The sequence below is a fragment of the Mobula hypostoma genome, chromosome 1 (assembly GCF_963921235.1).
Source record: "Mobula hypostoma chromosome 1, sMobHyp1.1, whole genome shotgun sequence".
In the NCBI taxonomy this organism is placed as follows: Eukaryota; Metazoa; Chordata; class Chondrichthyes; order Myliobatiformes; family Myliobatidae; genus Mobula; species Mobula hypostoma.
Window position 1 is genome coordinate 127577634 of NC_086097.1, and position 25336 is coordinate 127602969.

The window sequence follows — 25336 nt, forward strand, 5'->3', positions numbered from 1 at the left end:
CCATCTTCTCATTACGACCATCAAGGAGGAAGTACAGGAGCTGGAATACACACACTCAACATTTTAGGAACATCTTCTTCCCCTCCACCATTAGATTTCCAAATGAGTAACAAACCCATGAACACTCCTCTCTTTTTGCACTACTTGTTTAATTTAGTTTTTATATACAGTATACTTATTGTAATTTACTGTTCTTATTGTTATGCATTGCAATGTACTGCTGCCGCAAAACAAATTTCATGACATACTGTATGCCCCAGTGATATCAAACCTGATTTCTGAGTCTGATTCTCATTCAATGCCTTTGCCACTGGCATTTGCATAGGCTTCCAACACATAATGATAGCAACCTTGTCTCTCTAATATCTCTGCTTCATTCATTTCTAATTTTGAACAGTGCACTAATTGAGTTGCAGTATTTTGCTGAATCCACAAAACAAACCCAATTTAGTTAATGTCATAATTAATTTGCTGGCATCTTTTACCCAGCAAGACCATCAGTTTTAATGGGGAGATATTCATGGAGGTTGTGCTTTGGAGAGGAGGCTTGAGTCCAAGTCCTTCTAAAGTGCCCCTGGCATGAAGTATGCTTAGGGTGCTCGTTTGCCTCAATGCCTCCCGTCCTGCTGGAGCACCACTATCATAAAGCATTTGAGCAATGGAGAGAGAATTCGATGTAAGATCAATTGAAGACTGCTTCATTAAATAGCTGCTATAACTAGTGCCTAATTAACTTGGTTTAGCATAATGATCTATTTGCTTTGCTCATATATTACCCACCTGTCTTGGATCATTTTACAGTGCATGGTATTTTGCCATGAGCTTGCCTCTTCTTTTTCTTTTCCACCATGTTATACTTGTAAGTCTATTTCTACGCATGTGTGACTTGGAAGGAAATTTCATCCCCGATGATCTTTCTCAAACCTCTGTAACACAGACGAGAAGTTCAGATGAGTTGCAATCAATGCCAAGATTCAGTAAAGTGAACTAGATATGGTTGAAAAGGAATTCAAAGATTCAAAGTACATGTATTATCAAAGTTTGTATGCAGTGTACAACCCTGAGATTCGTCTTTCCACAGACGGCCGTGAAACAAAGATACGCCATGGAACCCGTTCAAAGAAAACATCAAACACTCAACGCGCGTGAAAAAGAACAAATTGTGCAAATGGCAAAAATGACGGAAAGACACAAAATATAAAATATCAAACCATAATGTCATTGAAGCAGTCTAAGAATGTCCTGTTCAGCAGTTCAAGTTCAGCGCTGTTTTTTTTGGTGACTGTAGGCTGCAGAGCTAGTCCGTTCTGATCAAAATCGCACAACATCGAAGGATATATAAATGCAGATGAGCTTGGGAAAGAGCAGTGGGAAGAGTAAAAGTTCAAATTTATTGCTATGGGCAAGCACTCCCAGGGCATAAATGCCACGAATGTTAGCTTTCTACAGCAGCATCAGCATTTTACATTAAAAACATGACAAACATCAATTACATAAACACAATATACATAAGTTACATGTGATTTGCATGACAAACTAAACACAAAAATAATAGCATTAGTACAAGTTGAGGAGAATATCATCTGAGATAGAATTATGAATTTTCGGGTGAGTTCAAGAACTTGGCAGCAGTGGGGAAGAAGCTGTTTTTGAACCTTGAGGTACAGGTCTTCAGGCTCCTGTACCCCTTGCCTGAAAGTAGCAATGAAAAATCACTAGAATGGTGGGGGCCTTCATGATGGATAGCTCCTTCCTGAGACATGTCCTCGATGAAGGGGGGAGCTGTACCTGTGATGTAAATGGCTGAGCCCTTCACTCAGATTTACAGACAAGAATATAGTTTATCTTTTTTTCAAGAAGGGGAGTTGTTGTGGCATTTAATAGGGGTATTCCTTGGCCACTCAGTTAGTCACTCCTACATGGGAGGAGTTCATATATTGTACAATCAGCATTATCCATAAAGTTTATCTGAGGATCCTGCATGCTGCTGTCCCAGTGTGCTCTGCACTATCCCTCAATATCGAATGCAGCATGTATTACACCTCACTCCTTCCTCAAATACTGCTTTGAAAACCTTAAACCTAAGAAAATTTGTTCATCTAAGATACTGACTGGATTTGCTTTCCATGCTGCTTGACCATCTGAGTTCTTTCTATTTTTGCTACATGCTTTGCTTTTTGGTTTTCAGTTGCCTTGAAGCTCTGTTTTATTTTGATACAAGAGACTGGAAACTTCCAGTTTTCTGGAATTTCATTTAAATTATGCAATCCAGAGTGAGTAGGAAAATCAGAGTGAACTAGTCATTCCAGTCAGCTCTAAGCCTTTCAACTTTTATACTTGATCGTCCTCCACCATCAACGCTGCTCTCATCCACATCTCTTCCGTTTTGTGAACATCTGCCCTCATTGCATCCTCCTGCCACCCTACAACAGGGATAGGGTTCCTCTTGTACTCATCTGCCACCCCATCAGCCTCCACCATCTCAACACGATCCCAACAGCAAACACATCTTTCCCTCCCCCCCAACTTTCCACTTTCCGCATGGATCACTTCTTACGCGACTCCCTTGTCCGCTTGTCCTTCCCCACTGATCTCCCTCCTGGTACTTATCCTTGCAAGTGGAACAAGTGCTACACCTGCCCCTACACCTCCTCCCTCACTACCATTCAGGGCCCCAAACAGTCCTTCTAGGTGAGGCAACATTTCACCTGTGAGACTGTTGGGGTCATACTGCATCCAATGCTCCCAGTGTGGCCTCCTGTATATCGGTGAGACCTGTTGTAGATTAGGATACGGCTTTGTTGAGCACCTATGCTCCATCCTCCAGAAAAAGCAGGATGTCCTGGTAGCCGCTTATTTCAATTTCCCATTGCGACGTGCCAGTCCCTGTCCTCCTCTACTTCCACAATGAGGCCACACTCAGGTAGGGGGAGCAACACCTTATATTCCATCCGGTAGCCCCCAACCTGATAGCATGAACATCAATTGGAGCCCCTTCTCCCCCTCCTTCAATACTCCCCATTTCTATTTCACTCTCTCATCTTACCTGTCCATCACCTCCCTCTGGAGCTCCTCCGCCTTCCATTTCTTCCATGATCTTCTATCCTCTCCCATCAGATTTCCCCTTCTCCATCCCTTTACCTCTTCCACCAACTTCCCAGCTCTTTACTTCACCCCTCCTCCTCTCCTGGTTTCACCTATCACCTACCACCTTGTACTTCTTCCTCATCTCCCTCCATCTTCTTACTCTGACTTCTCCTCTTTCTTTCCCATCCTGATGAAGGGTTTCAGCCCGAAACGACAGCTGTTTATCCTTTTCCAAAGATGCTGCCAGATTCCTCCAGCATTTTGTATGCTTTGGATCTCCAGTATCTGCAGATTTTCTCTTTTTTCTTGTACTCTATCTAATTGCCCGTCTATTACCGGGTTGGGGAAAAGCTATCCTTTAAATTTGTCACTGCACCATTGATTACATAACATAGTAACTGAGGAAAAACCAAGTGTTCAAGATTAACATTTAGAATACAATTAATCTTATTTTTGGAAAATATATCCTTCAGTAATATCAATTACAGCAAAGAGATGAGGGGACAGGCCACTTGATGATTACAGAGATAGGGTTCAATGAAAATAGATGAAGCTTATTAAGAATTAACAGTTCTTTACATTTCACTGCTGGAACAGATTTACTGCTAACATTTTATTTACTGCTACAACATGACCACCTCTTGAGAACGATGATTTTAGTGCTGCGTGAGAGCTGGAAAACCTTCTTGACATGTAGCAAGCACTCATTATCGCTGATAGAATGGTCATGAATTCAGATTTCCTCACGAGTCACAGACCGAACTTTGATTGTAAAATATTCTGGCAGCACTTCTGGCAAAGTGGCTGCAAAAGACAATGACAGAGGCCCGAACAAAAAAGATTCCTCCTTTCCTTTCTCCTATTCCACATTTAAGTTTGCTGATGACACCACTGTCGTCGGCCGAATCAAAGGTGTATTAGCATACGAGAAGGAGATTGAAAATCTGGCTGGCTGGTGCCTCAACAATACCGTCTCACTCAATGTCAGCAAGACGAAGGAGCTGATTATTGACTTCAGGAGGGGAAAACTGGAAATCAACGAGTCAGTCCTCATCGGAGGATCAGACGTGGAGACGATCAGTAATTTTAAATTGCTCATTGTAAATGCCATTAGAAATAAAGCGTGGCAGAGCCTCTACTTAGAAGTTTGTGAAGATTGGACATATCATATAAAACTTTGACAAACTTCTATAGATGTATAGTGGAAAGTATATTAACTGACTGCATCACTGTCTGGTGTGGAAAGACCAATGCCTTGAATGGAAAAGCCTACAGAAAGTAGTGGATGCAGCCCAGTCCATCCCAGGTAAAGCCCTCCCCCACCACTGAGTACATCTACAGTGCAGGAAAACAGCATCCATCACCAAGGAGCCCTACGATCCAGGCCATGCTCTCTTTAACGCTGCTGCCATTAGGAAGAAGGTACAGGAGCTTCAGACCCACACTACTAGGTTCAGGAACAGTTCTTAGACCTCAGCTATCAGGCTCTTGAACCAGAGGTAATAACTTCACTCAACCACTCATCCCATCACTGAACTGTTCCCACAACCTGTGGACTCACTCTCAAGGACACATCACCTCATGTTCTCGATATTTATTGCTTACTTATTTCTTTCTTCTTCTTCTTCTTCTCCTTTCTTTTTTTTCCTTCTTTTTGTACTTGCACAGTTTGTGGTCTTTTGCATGGTTGCTATCTGTCCTGTTGGGTCCGAGCTTTCAGTGATTGCAGTATCTGCAGATTTTCTCTTGTTTGTTCTTTCATTTATTCTGTTGTGTTTCTTGTACTTGCTTTGATGCTGACAAGAAAGTGAATCTCAGGGTTGAATATGATGACATATATGTACTTTGATAATAAAATTTACTTTGAACTTTGAACTTTTTTTCTATTTCTTTATAACTTTATCTCCATTCTGTCTTTATCAGCCCTCTTTCATCTTTTTACATTCACTGCCTTTCCATATTTCATTCTTTTCTCTGTCATAGTTCTTTACTTTCCCTTTCATCTCCTTTCTTTTGCTTTGTCTGTTTTTCTCTCTGATTCTCACCTTCTCTCTCTCTCTATCACTCACTCTCACTCCTACTCTCATTCTCACTCTCACTCTCTCTCGCAGTCTCTCACTCTCTCACTCTCTCCTCACTCTCGCTTTTTGTCTCTTTCTCTCTTTCTCTCTAGGATAGCTTTAATTATTGGCTCACTTGCTTTCAAATAATTTCATGAATTTTTCTTTGAACATGTATTTCCTTTCCGCTTCTTCAGGCTGTGAGAAGCTGGGATGTTTATTTTCCTGGAAGGTAAACTGTATTGTGGACATTGTAGAGACTTGCGAAAAAAAGGCCACACTCAGGATGGAGGAGCAACACCTTATATTCTGTCTGGGTAACCTCCAACCTGATGGCCTGAATACTGATGTTTTTCCTCTCTCTCCTCTCTTCCTCTTTTCCCCACTCTGGCCTCTCACCACTTCTCACCTGCCTGTCACTTCTCCCTGGGTCCCCTCCTCCTTCCTTTTCCTCTGCGGTCCCCTCTCCTCTCCTATCAGATTCTTTCGTCTCCGGCCCTTTACCTTTCCCACACACTCTGCTTCACCTATCACCTTCCAGCTAGCCTCCTCCCTCCTCACACCTTCTGGTGTCTTCCCTCTTCTTTTCCAATCCTGAAGAGGGTCCCAGCCCCAATTGTTGACTATTATTTTCCATAGATGCTGCCTGACCTGCTGAGTTCCTTCAGTATTTTGTGTGAATTGCTTTGGATTTCTAGCATCTTCAGAATTTATCATGAATAAATTTCATCCTGTTAAGTAAGCACTTGTACTAATTGGGATAAAATAAGTTCAATTGGGAATTAAACGAATTATAAATTGGGTTGAGTTTTTGTCATCTCCCTGTGGCGTCTGGTTACAGTAGCATTACAAATTATTTATGGACTAAAAGGTGTTTGTTAGCTGTGATGTCATGCTGACGTGATGGCTTTGGAGTCTGCAATTTTCAGCAGATGGGAAATGGCAACGTTCCAATACAACAGTATCTATTTTCACAGCACTTTGAAATGATATCCCTCAATTTACCTTCAGACAGTTGTAAGTTAATGCTCTCGAGCACCGTGGCCTGAATTCAACCTGAGAAATAGTGCCATTGAACACAGTTAATTTACCAATACTCAGATAGCCAAGCTGAACACTAATAGATAGCTGGCTTTCCCTGCCCTTCAGTTTAGAGGTTCTATCAAGACCACAAAACACCAATGGAGGTACCGATTGCATAGTACATTGACCACAGTACTTCATGCACAGGTATGTCCAGTGCTAGCATCCCAAATTCAAATCTCATTTCACAGTTCGAAGGGACATGAGTCGACTGAACTTTCTGAGTAATTATTTCATCACAGTTTGGAACTGCCCCATTTAATTTGGTTCTGGATTGAGCACTATTAAAACTAATTCTCTATGGCAGCGCCATTCTACACAAAGATCATTGTCTTTGTGAAACTTAGAATAAAAGTGAGGTATATAAAACGATAAAGGGTGTAGGTGGGGTAGAATGCAGGAAAATATTCCACATAGAAAAGGGAGACAGAACTCCAGGACATAGTTTTGGGGAAGAGGTAAGAGTTTTAGAGGAGATCTGAAGGTGACATTTTCCACCCAGTGAGTGGAGAGTATTTGAAATGAGAATGGTGGCAGCAGAATCATTGACAGTGTGTCTGGGTGAGCACTTGAATCACCCAGGCATAGATACTAGAGGCCAAGTGCTAGAAGATGGGACTAATTATGGATCTGTTCTTAATTGTCTGTGTAGATGTGGTGGGTCGAATAGCCTGTTTCCATTTTGTTAGACTTTACAGGGGAGGGAAACGTCGACTCAGACCATGAGAGGCTGCGTCGGGCATTTTCATGCCTTACAAGGCACAGATTGGAAGTCTGTGTGGGGCGCCACTTCTTGCACAGACTAGAGCAATGTGTGATTAAGTGCCTTGCTCAAGGGCACAAACACACTGCCACAGCTGAGGCTCGAACTAGCGACCTTCAGATCACTAGACAAACGCCTTAACCACTTGGCCACGTGCCCAGCACAAACATTACGACTCCATAACAATAATGGATGTGATTATTTAAGAAGCACTACAATAGTCCCTAGAATAATTTGTTGGTTTGCAAATAATCTCACTATGAATTTGTTCTCTGCTGTTTGTGATTGCTCATCTTAGATCATAAAAACATAAGATATGTGAGCAGAATTAGGCCATTCAGCCCATTGAATCTGTTCTGCCATTCAAACATGTTTTTTTCAACCACATTCTTCTGTTTTCTTATTGCGACCCCTAAACCCCTCCCCAATACCAGTCAATAAGTCTGTTTATCTCTGCCTTAAATGTGCCCAATGATTTGGCCTCCACAGCCCTCTGTTGCAATGAATTCCACTGATTTCTCAGTTCTAAAGGGCCAAGTCTTTATTCTGAGGTTTTCTCCTCAGATCCTCAACTCTGCTACTAATAGGTTAGTAGGTTAATTGGTCATTGTAAATTGTCCTGTAATGAGGGTAGTGTTGAATAGGTAGGTTGCTGGGTGGTGAGGCTCATTGGACCAGAAGGGCCTGTACCATGCTACCTCTCTAAATAAAAACAAACAAACAAATAAATAAGACCATAAGACCATAAGACAAAGGAGCAGAAGTAGGCCATTCAGCCCATCAAGTCTGCTCCGCCATCTTATCATGAGCTGATCCGTTTTCTCCTATTTAGTCCCACTCCCCCGCTTTCTCACCATAACCTTTGATGCCCTGGCTACTCAGATACCTATTAATCTCTGCCTTAAATACACCCAATGACTTGGCCTCCACTGCTGCCCGTGGCAACAAATTCCATAGATTCACCACCCTCTGACTAAAAAAATTTCTTCGCACTTCTGTTCTGAATGGGCGCCCTTCAATCCTTAAGTCATGCCCTCTCGTACTAGACTCCCCCATCATGGGAAACAACTTTGCCACATCCACTCTGTCCATGCCTTTTAACATTCGGAATGTTTCTATGAGGTCTCCCCCATCATTCTTCTAAACTCCAAGGAATACAGTCCAAGAGCGGACAAACATTCCTCATATGTTAACCCTCTCATTCCCGGAATCATTCTAGTGAATCTTCTCTGTATCCTCTCCAATGTCAGCACATCCTTTCTTAAATAAGGAGACCAAAACTGCCCACAGTACCTCAAGTGAGGTCTCACCAGCGCCTTATAGAGCCTCAACATCACATCCCTGCTCCTATACTCTATTCCTCTAGAAATGAATGCCAACATTGCATTCACCTTCTTCACTACTGACTCAACCTGGAGGTTAACTTTAAGGGTATCCTGTACGAGGACTCCCAAGTCCCATTGCATCTCAGAACTTTGAATTCTTTCCCCATTTAAATAATAGTCTGCCCGTTTATTTTCTCTGCCGAAGTGCATAACCATACACTTTCCAACAGTGTACTTCATTTGCCACTTCTCTGCCCATTCTTCCAATCTATCCAAGTCTCTCTGCAGACTCTCCATTTCCTCAGCACTACCGGCCCCTCCACCTATCTTCGTATCATCAGCAAACTTAGCCACAAAGCCATCTATTCCATAATCCAAATCGTTGATGTACAATGTAAAAAGAAGTGGCCCCAGCACTGATCCCTGTGGAACACCACTGGTAACCGGCAGCCAATCAGAATAGGATCCCTTTATTCCCACTCTCTGTTTCCTGCCAATCAGCCAACGCTCTATCCACGTATGTAACTTTCTCGTAATTCCATAGGCTCTTATCTTGTTAAGTAGCCTCATGTGTGGCACCTTGTCAAAGACCTTCTGAAAATCCAAATATACAACATCCACTGCATCTCCCTTGTCTAGCCTACTGGTAATTTCCTCAAAAAATTGTAATAGGTTTGTCAGGCAGGATTTTCCTTTAAGGAATCCATGCTGAGTTCTGCCTATCTTGTCATATGCCTCCAGGCACTCTGTAACCTCATCCTTGACAATCGACTTCAACAACTTCCCAACCACCGATGTCAAGCTAACAGGTCTATAATTTCCTTTTTGCTTCCTTGCCCTCTTCTTAAATAGCGGAGTGACATTTGCAATCTTCCAGTCCTCCGGAACCATGCCAGAATCTATCGACTTTTGCAAGATCATCGCTAATGCCTCCGCAATCTCCACAGCTACTTCCTTCAGAACACGAAGGTGCATTCCATCTGGTCCAGGAGATTTATCTACCTTTAGCCTATTCAGCTGCCTGAGTACCTTCTCTGTCGTAATTGTGACTGCGCACACTTCTCTTCCCTGCCACCCTTGAGTGTCCGGGATACTGCTGATGTCTTCCTCAGTGAAGACTGATGCAAAATATTCATTCAGTTCCTCTACCATCTCCTTATCTCCCATTACAATTTCTCCAGCATCATTTTCTATCGGTCCTATATCTACTCTCACCTGTCCTTTACTCTTTATATACTTGAAAAAGCTTTTAGTATCCTCTTTGATATTATTTGCTAGCTTCCTTTCATAGTTAATCTTTTCTCTCTTAATGACCTTCTTGGTTTCCTTTTGTAAGGTTTTAAAAACTTTCCAATCCTCTGTCTTCCCACTAATTTTTGCTTCCTTGTATGCCTTCTCCTTTGCTTTAACTTTGGCTTTGACTTCTCTTGTCAACCACGGTTGCATCTTTTTTCCACTCGAAAATTTCTTCTTTTTTGGAATATACCTGCCTTGCACATTCCTCATTTCTCGCATAAATAAATAATCGAGACCTCCTCTTTGCCCAACGTCCAACCTATCCAGACCTTTCAGTATCCGGTAGCTTTCAATGTGCTTGCTCTTATCTGTCTGAACTCCATCATCTTCAGGTCCACAGATATTGTTTAAGCACCTGGGCACTCGAGGGTTAAGGGACAGAGTCACTAATCCAGGGTTTTCCAATGTTCTATAGATGTGTTCACAGTAAGTGGTTGATTTCTTAATATATGCCACCACTTCCAGAAGTTGAAAAGTTGCCTGATGAACATATACAGTGGATTTTTGTTAATTGGTCCATCAGTTAATTGGGGAAGAACAAAAGAAAATAGACAGAGTTCCCTTTGTTTATTTGAGACTATGCTGCATAATTGGGACAGAAGACTTTTGTCCACTGGCTAAGGTCATCAGGTTTAGCCTGGCCGTCAAAGTGGTGTACTGGGGAGAGGCCACTGTCTCACGTGAACAGGTACTTGGAGCCACAGGTGAGAGCTGAGTGTCTGAGGGGGACCAAAAGGTAAGTGTGCTGCCCCAGAATGGACTGGGAAAGCCCTTTCATCAGAAGTGCTACCCCTCCCTGGACACTCCATACATGGCACCGTACAGCAGCTGAATTCTTTTTGATAACTATTAGGAACTAATATACAGTTTTATAGAATGGTGGTAGCTTTGGTGTGGTTCTAATTTGTTCTGTATTTCATTTAAATACATACATAATTTGTTATGCAGTTAAACTGTAGTTTGTCTTTTTATATGAAGCTTCAGCTACTTGGGGCAGTTGCTTAATTGGGCCAATGTGTATTGGTCCTGACATGTCCCAACGAACTGGAATCCACTGTGCATGTAAAGTAGGTTTGATCATTCTTGATCCATTCCCCTCAGGTGTACTTTTCCCATAGCAGCACTTTGCATGGTGCTTGAAGCCTCCAATTTGTCTGGAATTGAAATTGGTTTATTATTGTGACCTGTACTGAGATACAGTGAAAACTTTGTTCTACATGCCATCCACACAGATCACGTCAAAGCACAAGAACACTGATGTAATACAAGGGAAAGGAAATAACAGAATGCAGAACATTTGAGATTCAAGACTCAAGATTGTTTAATGTGATTCATCAGTAGACAAGTCTAAAGGAGAACAAAATAATTGCTGCTTGGATCCGATGCAGCATATAAAAAAAGTCTCAAGCAACCCACGCAAAATGCTGGAGAAACTCAGCAGGCCAGGCAGCATCTATGGAAAAGAACAAACAGTTGGTGATTTGGCCAGAGACACTTTATCAGGGCTGGAAAGGAAGGGGGAAGAAGTACAAGGTGATAGGTGAAACTGGGGGTGGGGGGGAGGGGTGAAGTAAAGAGCTGGGAAGTTGATTGGTGAAAGCAATAAAAGGCTGGAGAAGGGGGAATCTGATAGGCGAGGACAGAAGACCATGGAAGAAAGGGAAGGGGAAGGAGCACCAGAGGGAGCTGATGGGCAGGTGAGAGAGGGAAATGGGAATGGGGAATGGTGAAATGGGGGCAATTACCAGAAGTTTGAGATATTGACATTCATGCCATCAGTTCGGAGGCTACACAGATGGAATAAAAGGGGTTGGTCCTCCAATCCGTGTGTGGCCTCATCTTGGCAGTAGAGGAGACATGGACTAACATGTCGTAATGGGAATGAGGAGTCGAATTAAAATGGGTGGCCACCCAGAAATCATGCTTTTTGTGGGGGATGGAACAAAGGTGCTCAATGAAGCGATCTCCCAATCCATGTCAGGTCTCATCGATACACAGGAGGCCACACCGGGAGCACCAGATGCAATAGATGACCCTAACAGAGTCAAAGGTGAAGTGTCACCTCACTTGGAAGGACTGTTTGGGGTCCTGAATTGTAGTGAGGGAGGAGGTGTAGGGCAGGTATGGCATTTGTTCTGCTTGCAAGAATAAGTACCAGGAGAGAGATCAGTGGGGAGGGATGAGTAGACAAGGGAGTTGAGTAGGGAGCGATCCCTTTGGAAAGTGGAAAGTGGGGTGAGACAAAAATGTGCTTGGGAGTGGGGTCCAGTTGGAGATGGCGCAAGTTACGGAGAATTATGTGCTGGAGTTACTGAGAACTATGTTGTCCCTACACTGCCTCCCTGACTACCAGGCTTATCCTTGCAAGCAGGTGAAGGGACATACCTGTCCACCACAAAATGCAGGATCTCCCAGTGGCACCCATTTCAGTTCTACTTCCCATTCCCATTCCAACATGTCAGTCCATGGCCGTCTCTACTGCCACAATGAGGCCATGGACTGACATGTTGGAATGGGAATGGGAAGTAGAACTGAAATGGCTGGCCATTTTGAGTTGAAGATCTTATGTTCTGTCTGGGTGATGGCATGAACATTGATTTATTGAACTTCCGGTAATGCCCCAACCCCACACCCCTCACCATTCCCCATCCCCCTTTCCCTCTCTCACCTTACCTCCTTGCTTGCACTCTCTGGTGCTCCTCCCCCTTTTCTTTCTTCCATGGTCTTGGGTTCTCTCCTATCGGATTCCCCATTCTTCAGCCATTGATCTCTTTCACGAATCAACTTCCCAGCTCCTTACTTCACCCACTCCTCCTCGCCTTGTTTTATTTATCACCTGCCACCTTGTATCTCTCCCTCCCTCCTCCCACTTTCTTAGTCTGACTCCTTCCCCCTTCCTTTCCAGTCCTGACGAAGGGTCTCAGTCCGAAACATTGACGGTTCACTCCTTTACATAGATGCTTCCTGTCCCGTTGAGTTCCTCCAGCATTTTGTGTGTATTGTTTTGGATTTGCAGCATCTGCAGAATGCAGCATTAAGAATATAATAAATAATAAACTTAAGATTAGCTCATACTGTACACATAGACTGAAAGTATGTACATAAAATGATGCTAGGTATCTGTACATAAGGTGACTCTGACAGAAAATGACAAAGTGGGGAGTGGGATGGGATGGGTTAATGGTGGCGATGTTGATCAGCCTGATGGCTTGGGAGAAGTAACTGTTTTTGAGTCTGGTGGGCCTGGTGTGGATGCTGCACATCATTTTCCTTGATGGGTGTGGGACAAACAGTCCATGAGCAGGGTGGCTGGGATCCTTCATGATATTGCTGGCCTTTTTTTGGTATCTTTCTGTATATGTGTCCTTGACAGCAGATAGGCTGGTGCTGGTGTTGCATTAGAACGTTTAGTTTTTTGGCGCGTGCCTGCGTGCGTGCGAGCCTGTTCGTCTGTGTCTGTGTGTGCGTGCGTGCGTGCGTGTCTGTGTGTGTGCGCGTGCGTGTGCGTGCATCCGTGATGATGTCTTTTTCATGGCTTTTTACAAGGCGCGGAGTGAGAGAGGGAGACTGTGTGGCCCGCCATTCCTCACACAGACATTTTTGCAGTATTTTTCCCTTTATTTTACGAGGTCGAGTTGTGATCTCGACACTCAATCCGGCACGGATGGAAAGTATACTCGGGAGCGGACCCGACTGGTTTTGAACCCGGGAACCTCTGCTCCCGGGTCCGGTGCTGATGTCATTGCGCCACCAGCCGGCCCGCATTAGGACATTTTAACTACCCACTGAAGAGTCCTCCTGTCCACTGTGGTGCAGTTTCCGTACCATGCAGTGATACAGCATGTTATGTTGCTCTCAAATGCTCATCTGTAGAAGGTCGTGAGTGTTGATGTGGATAGACCAGCTCTCTTCAGCCTCCTCAGAAAGGAGAGGCATTGGTGAACCTTCTTGACTGTGGAGGATGTGTTCTGGACCATGAGAGCTTGTGTGACATATGGACCCTCCCAGGACTTTGAAACGACTTGCAGTTTCCACTACCGTGTCATTGATGTGAAGAGGGTTGTGAGCAGTGTGAGTTTTCCTGAAATCGATAATCATCTCCTTCATCTTGCTTGCATTGAGGGAGAAGTTATTTGCCTGGTATCAGGCTTCAAGCTCTTCCATTTCCTCACTGTAGGCTATTTCATCATTGTTGATGACAATCCCCCCCCACTGTTATGTCATCGATGAACTTGATAATGTAATTGTTCATGTGTTTGGCCATGCAGAATTGTATAGCAGTGCCTCAGCACACAGCCTTGGCTGGAACCTGTGTTGAGGATGATGGGAATTGGGCGGGGGGTCGGTGGGAAGAGCACTTGTGCCTCTTGACCATCTGAAGTCTGTTGGTTAGGAAGTCCAACCCTGAGTTGCACAATGGTATACTTGGACCAAGGAGTAGTAGTTTGTTCCCAAGGTCTGTGGGGTAATGGTGTTGAATGCAGAACTGAAATCCAGAAGCAGTGCTCTGACGCGAGTGTCCCTTTTTTCTAGGTTTGTCAGGGCCAGGTGCAAGACAGACACTACAGCACCTGCTGTAGAGCGGTTCTGTCGATAAGCATATTGGTGTGTGTCCAGTGTTTCAAGAATGGAGATTTGATGTGTATCACTACCACCTGTTCAAAGCACTTCATGATGATAGGCCTCAGTGCCACCAGACAGTAGTCGTTTCATTCTGAAGGTGCAGAGTTCTTTGGCAAAGGGATGATTTTGGCTGATTTGAAGCATGTGGAGACAGCTGAAGATGTCTATGAAGACGTCAGTGAGATAATATGCACACTCCCTGTGTACTTAGCCTGGATGTTGTCACCTCCTGCCTAAGTAAGGGCCATGACCACAATTACTCTTCTACAGTGGATGCAAACTCACTTGCTCTCCACTTGGCCTTGGATCACCTGGACAATAGCAATAGCTATGTCAGGCTGCTGTTTACAGCTCAAGGTTCATCACAATCATACCCTCAGTTCTAATCAACAATCTCCAATACCTGGGCTTCTGTATCTCCATCTGGATTGGAAATAACATTTACTCTTCGCTGACAATCAGCGCAAGGAAGTGTACTCAGCCCACTGCTCTACTCTCTCTGCACACGTGACTGTCTGACTGGGCACAACTCAAACACCATCTATAAACTTGCCAGTGACACCATTGTTGATGGAAGAATTTCAGATGGTGACATACAGTAGTGCAATAGATCAGCTGGTGAAGTGGAGTGACAGCAACAACCTTGCATTCACTGTCAGTAAGACCGAGGAATTGATTGTGGACTTCAGGATGGGGAAGTCGAGGGAACACTCTCCAGTCCTCATTGAGGGACTCCTCAGCAGTGGAAAGAGTGAGCAGTTTCTACTTCCTGAGGGTCAACATCTTTGATGATCTATTGTGGGTCCAACATATTGATGCAATTAGAACAAGCCATGACAGCAGCTATATTTCATTAGGAGTTTGAGGAGAATTGGTATCTCACCAAAGGCACAAATTTCTACATACCATGGAGAGCATTCTAACTGATTGCCTCACCGCCACTCACCAGATTGGAAAAAATTGCAGGAAGTTGTAAATACAGCCAGCTACTTCATGGGCACTAGCCTCCCCAGCATCGAGGACACCTTCAAAATGCGATGCCTCAAAAAGGTGGCTTCCATGATTAAGGACCCCCTCACCCAGGACATGACCTCTTCTCATTGTTACCATCAAGCAGGAGGTACAGGAGCAAACAAAGGATTTCATGACCTATGCCAGTGGTATTAAACCTGATTCTGATTCTGCACTTGGAGTATTGTGAGCTGTTTCAGGCCCTTCATCTATGAAAGGATGTGCTGACAGTGGAGAGGGTCCAGTAGAGACTCACGAATGACCTAGGAATGACAGGGTTAATATTTAATGGCTCTGGGTCTCTACTCACTGGAGTTTAGAGGAATGGGGGATGGGGGAAATCTCATTGAAACCTATCGAATATCGAAAGGCCTAGATAGAGTGGACGTGGAGAGGATGCTTCCTATAGTGGGGGAGTCTAGTACCAGAAAGCACAGCCTCAGAATAGAAGGACGTCCTTTCAGAAGAAAGATAAGGAGGAATTTCTTTCATCAAGGCATGGTGAATTTTTGCAGACATCCCACCTCTCCTGGAAGTTCTGGGAGTCTCCTGCATATGAATAGTGGCTCCCTGATGCCCGCAAATTATATACAATATCACGGAAATCAATTTTTTTGAGAGCAAGCGAGAGAAAGCAAGAGAGAGCACGAGAGCGACCACGAGAGAGAGCATGCGTGCGAGAGAGAGCAACCGAGAGAGAAAGCGAGAGCACACGAGTGAGAGAGCGAGAGAGAACGAGAGAGACAGAAAGCAAGTGAGAGCGCTTGAGAGCGTGCGAGCGACCATGAGAGAGAGAGAGAGCACGAGCGAGAGAGAGCGCGAGAGCAAGCAAGCGAGTGAGAGAGTGAGAGAGACAGAAAGCGAGAGCGCTTGAGAGTGCGCGAGCGACCATGAGAGAGAGAGAGGAGAGAGTGCGCGAGTGAGAGCACGCCATGGCAGAGTGTTCTAAAAAAAATATAAAACGTACGTCACCACAGACTATAGTAAAGTATACCCCTGCCTAATAGGGGTCAAAGTAATGACAGTGTTGCTCGCTGCACTGTTTGTAACAGTGACTTTTCTATTGCCCATGGTGGGTTCAGACTGTAAAAGATGTGTTGAGGTGAGTTTAACAGGAGTCATTCGTTCATTAGCATAGCTAACATTATTTAAACTAGCTGGTAGCTGCTAAGGAGCTGCTCTATTATAAGCATCCCACCTCTCCCGGGAGTGTCCCGCAAATTGATGTTGCTACCTCCCTGAAATGAGTTTTTGCAGGGTGGGATGTCTGTTCTTGGAATTCCTTGCCACAAATGGCAGTGGGTACCAAGTCATTGAAAGCAGATGGTGATATGTCTTGATAAGTAAGAGTGTCAAAGGTTATGTGGAGAAGGCACAAGAATGAGGTTGAGAAGGATAATGATGGAACAGTGGCAGGCTCGATAGGTCGATGGCCCTAATGATGCTCCTTTGCCTTTTGATCTTATGGTCTTTTCCATGTGTTGTGGCCTTTTTGAACATCTACCACTTTGTCTGTTCAATACAGTCCTGAAGCACAGAGATTGTCTCGTTCGTCCATAGGACACCGAAATAGCTGGAAAAACCAGGGAGAAAGTGCAAACTCCACGCAGACGGGAGCTGAGGTCAGGATTGAACCCAGATCTGATGTGCTGTGATGCACTGAGTCCATAGCTGCAGAATACAATGTAAAAGTTACAGAGTAAGTCCTGTGCAGATAGACAAGAAGGTGCAAGGTCAATGACGAGGTAGAATGTGAGGTCAAGAGGTTCATCTTTAATGTACTAGTGATCCATTGAAGAACCTCTTAACAGCAGGAGAGAAGCCATCTTTGAGCCTGGTGGTGTGTGCTCTCAGGCTTTTGTATCATCCTCCTAATGGAAGAGGGGAGAGTTGAAGGGGTTCTGGAGCAGGATGGGTCTTTGATTATTTTGGCTGCTTTTCTGATCAGCAACTCATGTAGCAGAGTCCATGGAGGAGAAGCTATTTTTTTGTGATGGGCTGAGCAGTGTCCACAAGTCTCTGCAGTTTTTTTTTTAGGTCTTCAAAGATCAAAGTTCAATGTTCAATGTAAATTTATTATGAAGGCACATATATGCTACCATATACAGTCCTGAGATTCATTTTCTTGTGGGCAATCACAGAAACTCGATAGAATCAATGAAAGACTGTATCTACCAGGACTGACAAACAACCAGTGTGCAAAAAGCAACAAGCTGTACAAATACAAAATGAAAAAAAGAAAGAAATAATAATGATAATAAATAAATAAGCAATAAATATAGAGAACATGAGATGAAGTGTCCTCGAAAGTGAGTCTATGGGAAAAGTTCAGTGATGGGATGAGTAAAGCTGAGTGAAGTTATCCCCTCTGGTTCAAGAGCCTCACGGTTGAGGGATAAGAACTATTCCTGAACCTGGTGGTGTAGGTCCTGAGGATCCTGTACCTTCTTCCATGATGGCAGCAGTGAGAAGAATGCATGGCCTGGGTGGTGGGGTTCCTTAATGATGGACGCTGCTTTCCTGTGGCAGCACTCCATGTAGATGTGCTCAGTGGTGGGGAGGGCTTTACCCGTGATGGACTGGGCCGTATCCACTACTTTGATTTTCCATTCAAGGGCATTGGTGTTTCCATACCAGGCTATAATGCAGCCGGTCAATATACTCTCCACCACACGTCTATAGAAGTTTGTCCATGTTTTAGATGTGATACTGAATCTTCACAAACTTCTAATGAAGTAGAGGCGCTGCTGTGCTTTCTTTGTATATTCTGTGTTTTTGCCCATTCTTTCCTGTTGCCATCTGCTGTGATTTGTTAGTTTCTTTTGTGTGTGGAGGGGTGGTTTTGGGGTTTGATGCTCTTCTTGCTGTTTGCGCAATTTTTTTTGCACGCGGGGGTTTGATAATCGTGACGCTGTTCTTTCTTGCTACCGTTTGGCACGATTTGCTAGTTTGTTTTATGAGGGAGTGTTGGGGTTTGATGTCCTTGCTGTTCGCACGATTTGTTTTTCGTCATGAGGGTGTTGATGTTGCCTTTTGTGTGATTTGTTTTTTTTTGTGTGGGGGTTAGTTTGATGTTTTTCTTGGAACGACTTCCATGGGTTTTTTTGTTTTGTGGCTCTCTGGAGAAGACAAATCTCAGAGTTCTATACAGTATACGTACTTTGATAATAAATGAACCTTTGAACCTTGGAAAATTTTGGAACCTTTGAAATTGCACGTACAGGAGAGATCCTCTGAAATACAGGAGAGATCCTCTGAAATGATAACACTGAGGAATTTAAATTTGCTGACTGTATCCACACTTGATCTCCTGATAAGGACTGGCTCATGGACCTCTGGTTTCCTCCTCCTGAAGTCAATAGTCGTCTCCTTGGTGTTGCAGGCATTGAATGAGAGGTTGTGGTTGGGCACCACGCAGCCAGATTTTCAATCTCTGAATCAATCACGACCTTTGTCATCAGCCAACTTAAATATGGCATAGGAGCTGTGCTTAGCCTCACAGTCATAAGTGTAAAGCGAGTAGAGCAGGCGCTAAGCACACAGCCTTGTAGTGCACCTGTATTGATGGAGTTGGTGAAGGAGACGTTGTTGCCAATTCGTATTGACTGGGGTCTGCAAGTGAGGAAATTGATGGTCCAGTCTTGGGTGAAGCAGTTCCCATACCAATCTGTGATGTATCTGGATGAGATACTTTATATGGTGCATCTCTAAAAATTGCTGAGGGGTCATTGATAACATGTCGAATTTCCTTAGCCTTCTCAGGAGGTGCCCATGTGCTTTCTTTGCTATAGTATCTGTATGGTTAGAGCAGGACAAATTGTTGGTGATGCTTGCAACTAAGAGCTAGGAGCTCTCAGCCCATCTCCACCTCAGCAGCACTGATACATACAGAGGTGTGTACTCTGCCCACTTCCTGCAGTCAATGACCGGTTCTTTTGTTTTGCTGGCATTGAGAGAATCATTGTTGTTACGACTCCATGTTACTTCACTCTCCATCTCCTTTCTGTATTTCAGCTTGTCATTATTTGAGTTCCCTGAGACAGAAAAGCATGTGAGGGATGTCTATTTAGAAATTGTTCAAGTACGTAAGAGTCATAGAGGGAAACAGCAGGGAAAATGGCCCTTTGGCCTTTTCTGAGGCTACGTCCACACTGGACCGGATAATTTTGAAAACGCTGGTTTCACGTAAAAACAACAGGTGTCCACACCTATTTTTGAAAATACCTCCGTCCACATTCGAACAGGTAGTTGGGCGAATCTCCTCCTACTGGGCACGCGCAGGACACACAGAAAACAAGCGAAGAGGAAACGGTATACTTGGTGCGCGTTTGTCCAGTTACAGACCAGAAAACCTAAAAGGAAATTGCCAAACGAAAGACTTGGTGCGCGTTCGTCCAGAAACATTTCCTACAGCCATAGTTTCTTCACCGAGGAAAGGGATGACAGCTACAACTAAATGCAATAAGGCTTGTTACTGGGCAAAAGTGAAATTTGCAGTTACTTTTTCCATGTCTTTGTGTATTATTTTGCTGTATTTAACATGTGCAATAAAATGAGTTACTGGGCAAAAGTGACAATTGCATCTATTGAATGTTTGCACAAGCAATACATTAATAATGTTAAATGTATAAAACATGTCTGCATCAGTGTTATCTTGTATTTCCATCCAATGTTACATTAGGCTGTTACACATCTATTGTCAGATGTCGTTGTGGTGTTGGAGGTTGTGTTCAAGAAAACAATGAAATGCCACGCTGCCGCCACCATTAGTTCCAGCACGTCATGACAGTGGTTTTAAAATTAGCCGGTTACCCCGTACACACTACAATGGCCAACTGGCGTTTTCAGATTTTTAGAAAAGCTCCATTTTTGGAGGAGGAAAATGCCGTTTCAGTGTGGACGGAGGGTCAAAACAAAGAGATAAAGCTTCGGTTATAGATTCATCCGGTCTAGTACGGACGTAGCCTAAGTCTGTGCTATCAACCATGCACTTTACCCTAACCCTTCATTAATCCCAGTTTTTATTCTCCCTGCATTCTTATCAACCTCCCCTCCCACCCTCAGATTCCACCACACAGTGGGTAATTGAAAGAGCCTAATAATCCACCAGTTTGCACATGGGATGCGGGAGGAACAAGGAGCACCCAGAAAGCAAAGCAGGAAGGAATTGCAAGCTCCTCATGGACAGGAACCGAGGTCAGGATTGAACCTGGTCTCAGGTGTTGTGAGCCCGGGGCTCTACAATCTGCACGTCTGTGCTTCCTCCCCTCAGGATGTTCGAAGTTAGGGGCTGGTCTGTCCTGTGCCAATTTGTTCCCAACTTCTGCAATCCTTGCTGTTGGCCTGGATGTCACAGGTGATAGGACAGTGGTTCTTGTGAAATGTACAGCATACGGAAAATGAGCCTGAGCAATAACAACCCTTTTAAGTGGCATTGCTTTCAGGATTGTGGCATGTTCTCTGTTTGTAGTAATATACTGTATGTTGTGCAGTGTTCCGGAGATTCTGACCGAGATAGCCACAACAGAAGATTGGGCTCCCATAACAGGCTTTTCTTTTATTTAATAAAATGCCCAGGTTGTTAGTTTAAATTGGTATTGGTATTGGCATATTTTTGTCATGTGTCTCATCCAGACAGATCATGCCATACGTAATTATATCGAGATAGTGAAAGATAAATCAAATGCAGAATATTCAAGAATCAATACTCGAGATTCAGGATTGTTTAATGTCATTTCCTGTACTGTACACAAGTTGTTCATCCAGTTCTGATGCAGCACAAAAGAAAATACAATAAGCTAATTAACATAATAATAAAAATCAGCAATAAATTTAAATACACAAGATGGTTCTCCATAGATGCTGCCTGGTCTGCTGAGCTCCCCCAGCATTTTGTGTGTGTTGGTTGGTTTATATACGTAGATTTCGTACGTTCAGAAGGTGATGCTCGGCACAAAAGGGTCTGTACATAAGGTGACTCTGACAGGAGATGATAAAGTAGATGTGGTTGGGGGTGTGGAGCAGTGGGTTAGTGGGTGGAGGGGTGGATTAGCCTTATAGCTTGGGGAAAGTAACTTTATTTGAGTCTGGTGTTTCTGGTGTTGATGCTATTTAGCCTCCTCCCTGATGGGAGTGGGACAAGCAGTCTATGAGCAGGGTGGGTGGGGTCCTGCATGATGTTGTGGGCCATTATCCAGCATTTTTTCTGGTCCTTGATAGTGAGTAGGCTGGTGCTGGTGATACATTGGACAGCTTTGACTACCCATTACAGAGACTTGCTTTACACCGTATCAAACAGTGATGCAGCATGTTAGGATGCTCTCTACCATGAATCTGTAGAATGACATGTGCATAAACGTGCATTGTACACCTCTCTTCAGCCTTCTCAGAAAGTAGAGGCATTGGTGAACTTTCCTGTTTCTGTAGAATATGATCCAGGACCAAGAAAGGTTATGCAAGATGCGCACTCCCAGGAGCTTGAAACAGCTTGCAGTTTCCATCTTTGCACTACCGATGTAAAGAGGGATATGGGTGATGCAAGTTTTCCTGAAGATAATAACCATCCCCTTTGTCTCGCTTACATTGAGGAAGATGGGTATTTACCTGGCACCTGGCCTCGAGCTCTTCCACCTCCTCTCTGTAGGCCTTCTTATCCACTGCTATCATGTCATTGGCAAACTTGACAATGTAATTACTTGCGTGTTTGGCCGTGCAGTCATGTGCCATCAGAATGCACAGGAGTGGGCTCAGCACACAGCCTGATTGGGAAGGAGGAGCTGTGGTACATCCTGACTAACTGACGTTGGTTAGTTAGGAATACTATTATGTTCAGTAACTCCAAAACATAGAACTCATCGAAAGAGAAACACGGGAGCACTGGGATAACATGTACTCTCCATTTTTACTTTAGTGAAGCATACGATTACGATGTGGTGACATGATGATGTATGCCATTCACGTGCTTTTACATGAAACCTGTAATGATTTATGTAAGTAACAAAGAATGCTCAATAAAACAGTATATTTACAATATTACGCAAATATTAAATACACAACAATTCAGAGTTGAAGTTATAGAGAAAGTGCACTGCAGTTAGGCTAATGAAGTGCCAGGACAACGGTGAGGTAGATTGGGAGATCAAAAAAGTTACCTTTAGCGTATGAAATTCCAGACACATCTCAAAAGAGAAAGTTTTCTGCAGAATGCCCTCCAAAACTGGGCCAGTGACTTTGTCCAATGATTTAGTGGATGCACTAACCTCCAATAAAATAACAGATAGCATCTTAGTCATTCACTCCCAGATATTTGCAATCATATCGGTGCAAGCCAATTCCTTCGGGTGTCACAGTAGCGTAGTGGTTAGCGCAATGCTGTTCTGACTAGGGTGGCATAGTCCAGAGTTCAATTCCAGCATCGTCTGTAAGGAGTTTGTACTTTCTCACTATGACTGTATGGGTTTCCTCCGGGTTCTCTGCTTTCCCCCCCACTGTTTAGTAGGTTAATTGGTCATCGTAAATTGTCCTGAGATTAGGCTAGATTTAAATAGGTGGGTTGCTGTGGTGAGGCTTGTTAGGCCAGAAGTACCTGTTTTGTGTTGTATCTCCAAATAAAATATAAAATAAGTAAGTGAAGGGTTTGGCCATGAGTCTCATTATGGCTTTATGAGCCTCAGTGTCCATTCCTGTGAAAGGATAAATAATCATTCCAGGGCATGGATTAAAATTGGCCTGTGTATTCCAAGAACAGTTTACAGGATCATGGAGAAAAGAACTGTTTTGAACTCACAACATTTGCACTTGGTTCCATATTTCCATTGGTGTAGCAAGCACAAACAAGTATTTATATTCGGAATGTTTTAAAATATTGAACGTAAGCCAATATAAGTCATAGACAGGTACACCAAAACTGAAAAGAGTTGAATGTAACCATTTACACATTATATAAATTAACAGGAGGTTAATTCAGTGATAATACTGCTGATATACATCCCTCCTGGCATTTATTTTTGCTCTCAGATACTGTGTACCTGTGCCAGATTTAAATTCACTCCACTGATTTTTATACCTTTTTAAAAAGAATTTCCCCTATGTGCTTTTGTGGAGCCATCTAGAAATTTTACTAAAGAATTTGAAATAGAACGACAAATTGTTGTATCAAACTGGTTATAGCTGAACTCTCAAGATTTCTGTTAGGACCAATTCTTGCTCAGTGCCAAAAATGCTTCACTTCATCCTAAACACTAGCTTTTAATGTTTGCTTCAGTGGACTCCACACGTTTAGTATATCTGCTGAACCTTGGTCTTCTGGGAGTGATTGAAAGGTCACATTCTAATGGAATACATCAAAATGATGTCCTGAACTCCATGAGAACAGAAGAGTTTCCATTTTTCATGCCCCTGGTGTGGAGATTTTCCCTTCTAATACTTTTGTTTAAATGCAGCTTGCCAGCACCTGAAAGACAATTCATCTCTGGCCTGTTCTGCTGCACAGCAGTGTCAATGCATTTGATCCTGCTACTGAAATTCATTCTAATGATACACGCTGCTACATGCAGTGTTTCACCCTATTGACTGTCGATGAACTTCTCGATGATTATCTGGTGCTAAGTCACTGATGGCAGAGTTGGCCCCCTATGTGTTAGCCATGTGATCATTCCAATACCAGCATTCATAGTCACAGCTGAACAAAAGCAATAAATGTGTTGCAACATGAAAGCAGGTAAACAAGTAAAACTTCAATAACCAGTTTTCCAGCTCTTCAGAAACCCCTATTTGTCATCTGCCTCCTTGGATGATGTTCTGTCTGTCAGGGAATTGCTTTATATTTCCCCATTCACTGGGGCTCTGTTTCCCACCGTCCCCTTCCATTCACTGGGGTTCCAGTTACCATTGTAACTCTCGATTCGGCCAGCGGCTTAATCTAGGGGATGATAGCCCCTCGGCCCAGCCAAACTTAAGAAATCTCATTTGGGTGGATGCTGTGTGATGTGTGTCCCCTGTTACAAATCAGTACCAAAAAATAACAAACAGTACACAATATGTGATTAAATGATTGAGCTTTATAATTCTTAGTTTGACTATATGGTTAGTAAAGAAATAAAAAAAGAAAAATGGCCCATTCTCATGAAACAGTCTAACACACATTGTTGGAGCTCACTGATAAGGCCGTTCGTCCACCATCGACCTCCTCTGATCATCACTGACCTTCGGATCCTCACTCCAAGTCCACTCCGTCCAGTGTCTACTAACTCTCTCCATTCGCGTCTTCTCTCCTCATCTCTCCCTGGCAAAAGACCCGCAAATTCCCGGCTCCCAGACGCACAAGAAAGAACAACATCCCGCTCATTGGCTAACATGCCCCGTTATCTCTAGTCATAACCCAAACATTGCTGCTACAGAGAAACCATTACCACAGCAGTGGAACATTACAGAGAGGCCATTACATTAGCCTTAGCAGTGAAACATTACAGCGTGTTACACTATCTTCCCCTTGCATTCATTGGGGTTCCATTTACCATCTTCCCCTCCCACTCCCTGTGGCTCCAGTTCTCACTCACCTCACCCACTCAACCCACACAAAATGCTGGAGGACTCCTACCGAAGGGTTTCGCCTCAAAATGTTGGCTGTACTCTTTTCCTAGATGCTGCCTGGCCTGCTGAGTTCCTCCAGCATTTTGTGTGTATTGCTCGGATTTCCAGCACCTACAGATTGTGGTGGAATTACTCCTCATCCACTCACTGGGACTCCAGATCCCTCTAAAGCTTCCTGATTTACTGGGAGAATTTTTATAATGTTGCAAAAAATCTAAAGAAAACATGAATGAAAATTGTGTTGAGGTATTAATGTGAATAACATTCGATAATCTTGAAAATTTGCTAATCTGGCACCACCAAGGTACCCCAGGTTACAGATTATCATCTGAGTTTTAATGTAATTTGTAAACCAGGCCATAAATCCAATTAGGTTGACTGCTTGTAATATGATGAATGACAAATACATGAACGTAGAAGTTAGTCATAAGAGTTAGCCATCCATCATTTCACTGCTTTGCCACTCAGTTGATCATGGCAGATCCCATTCTATGATC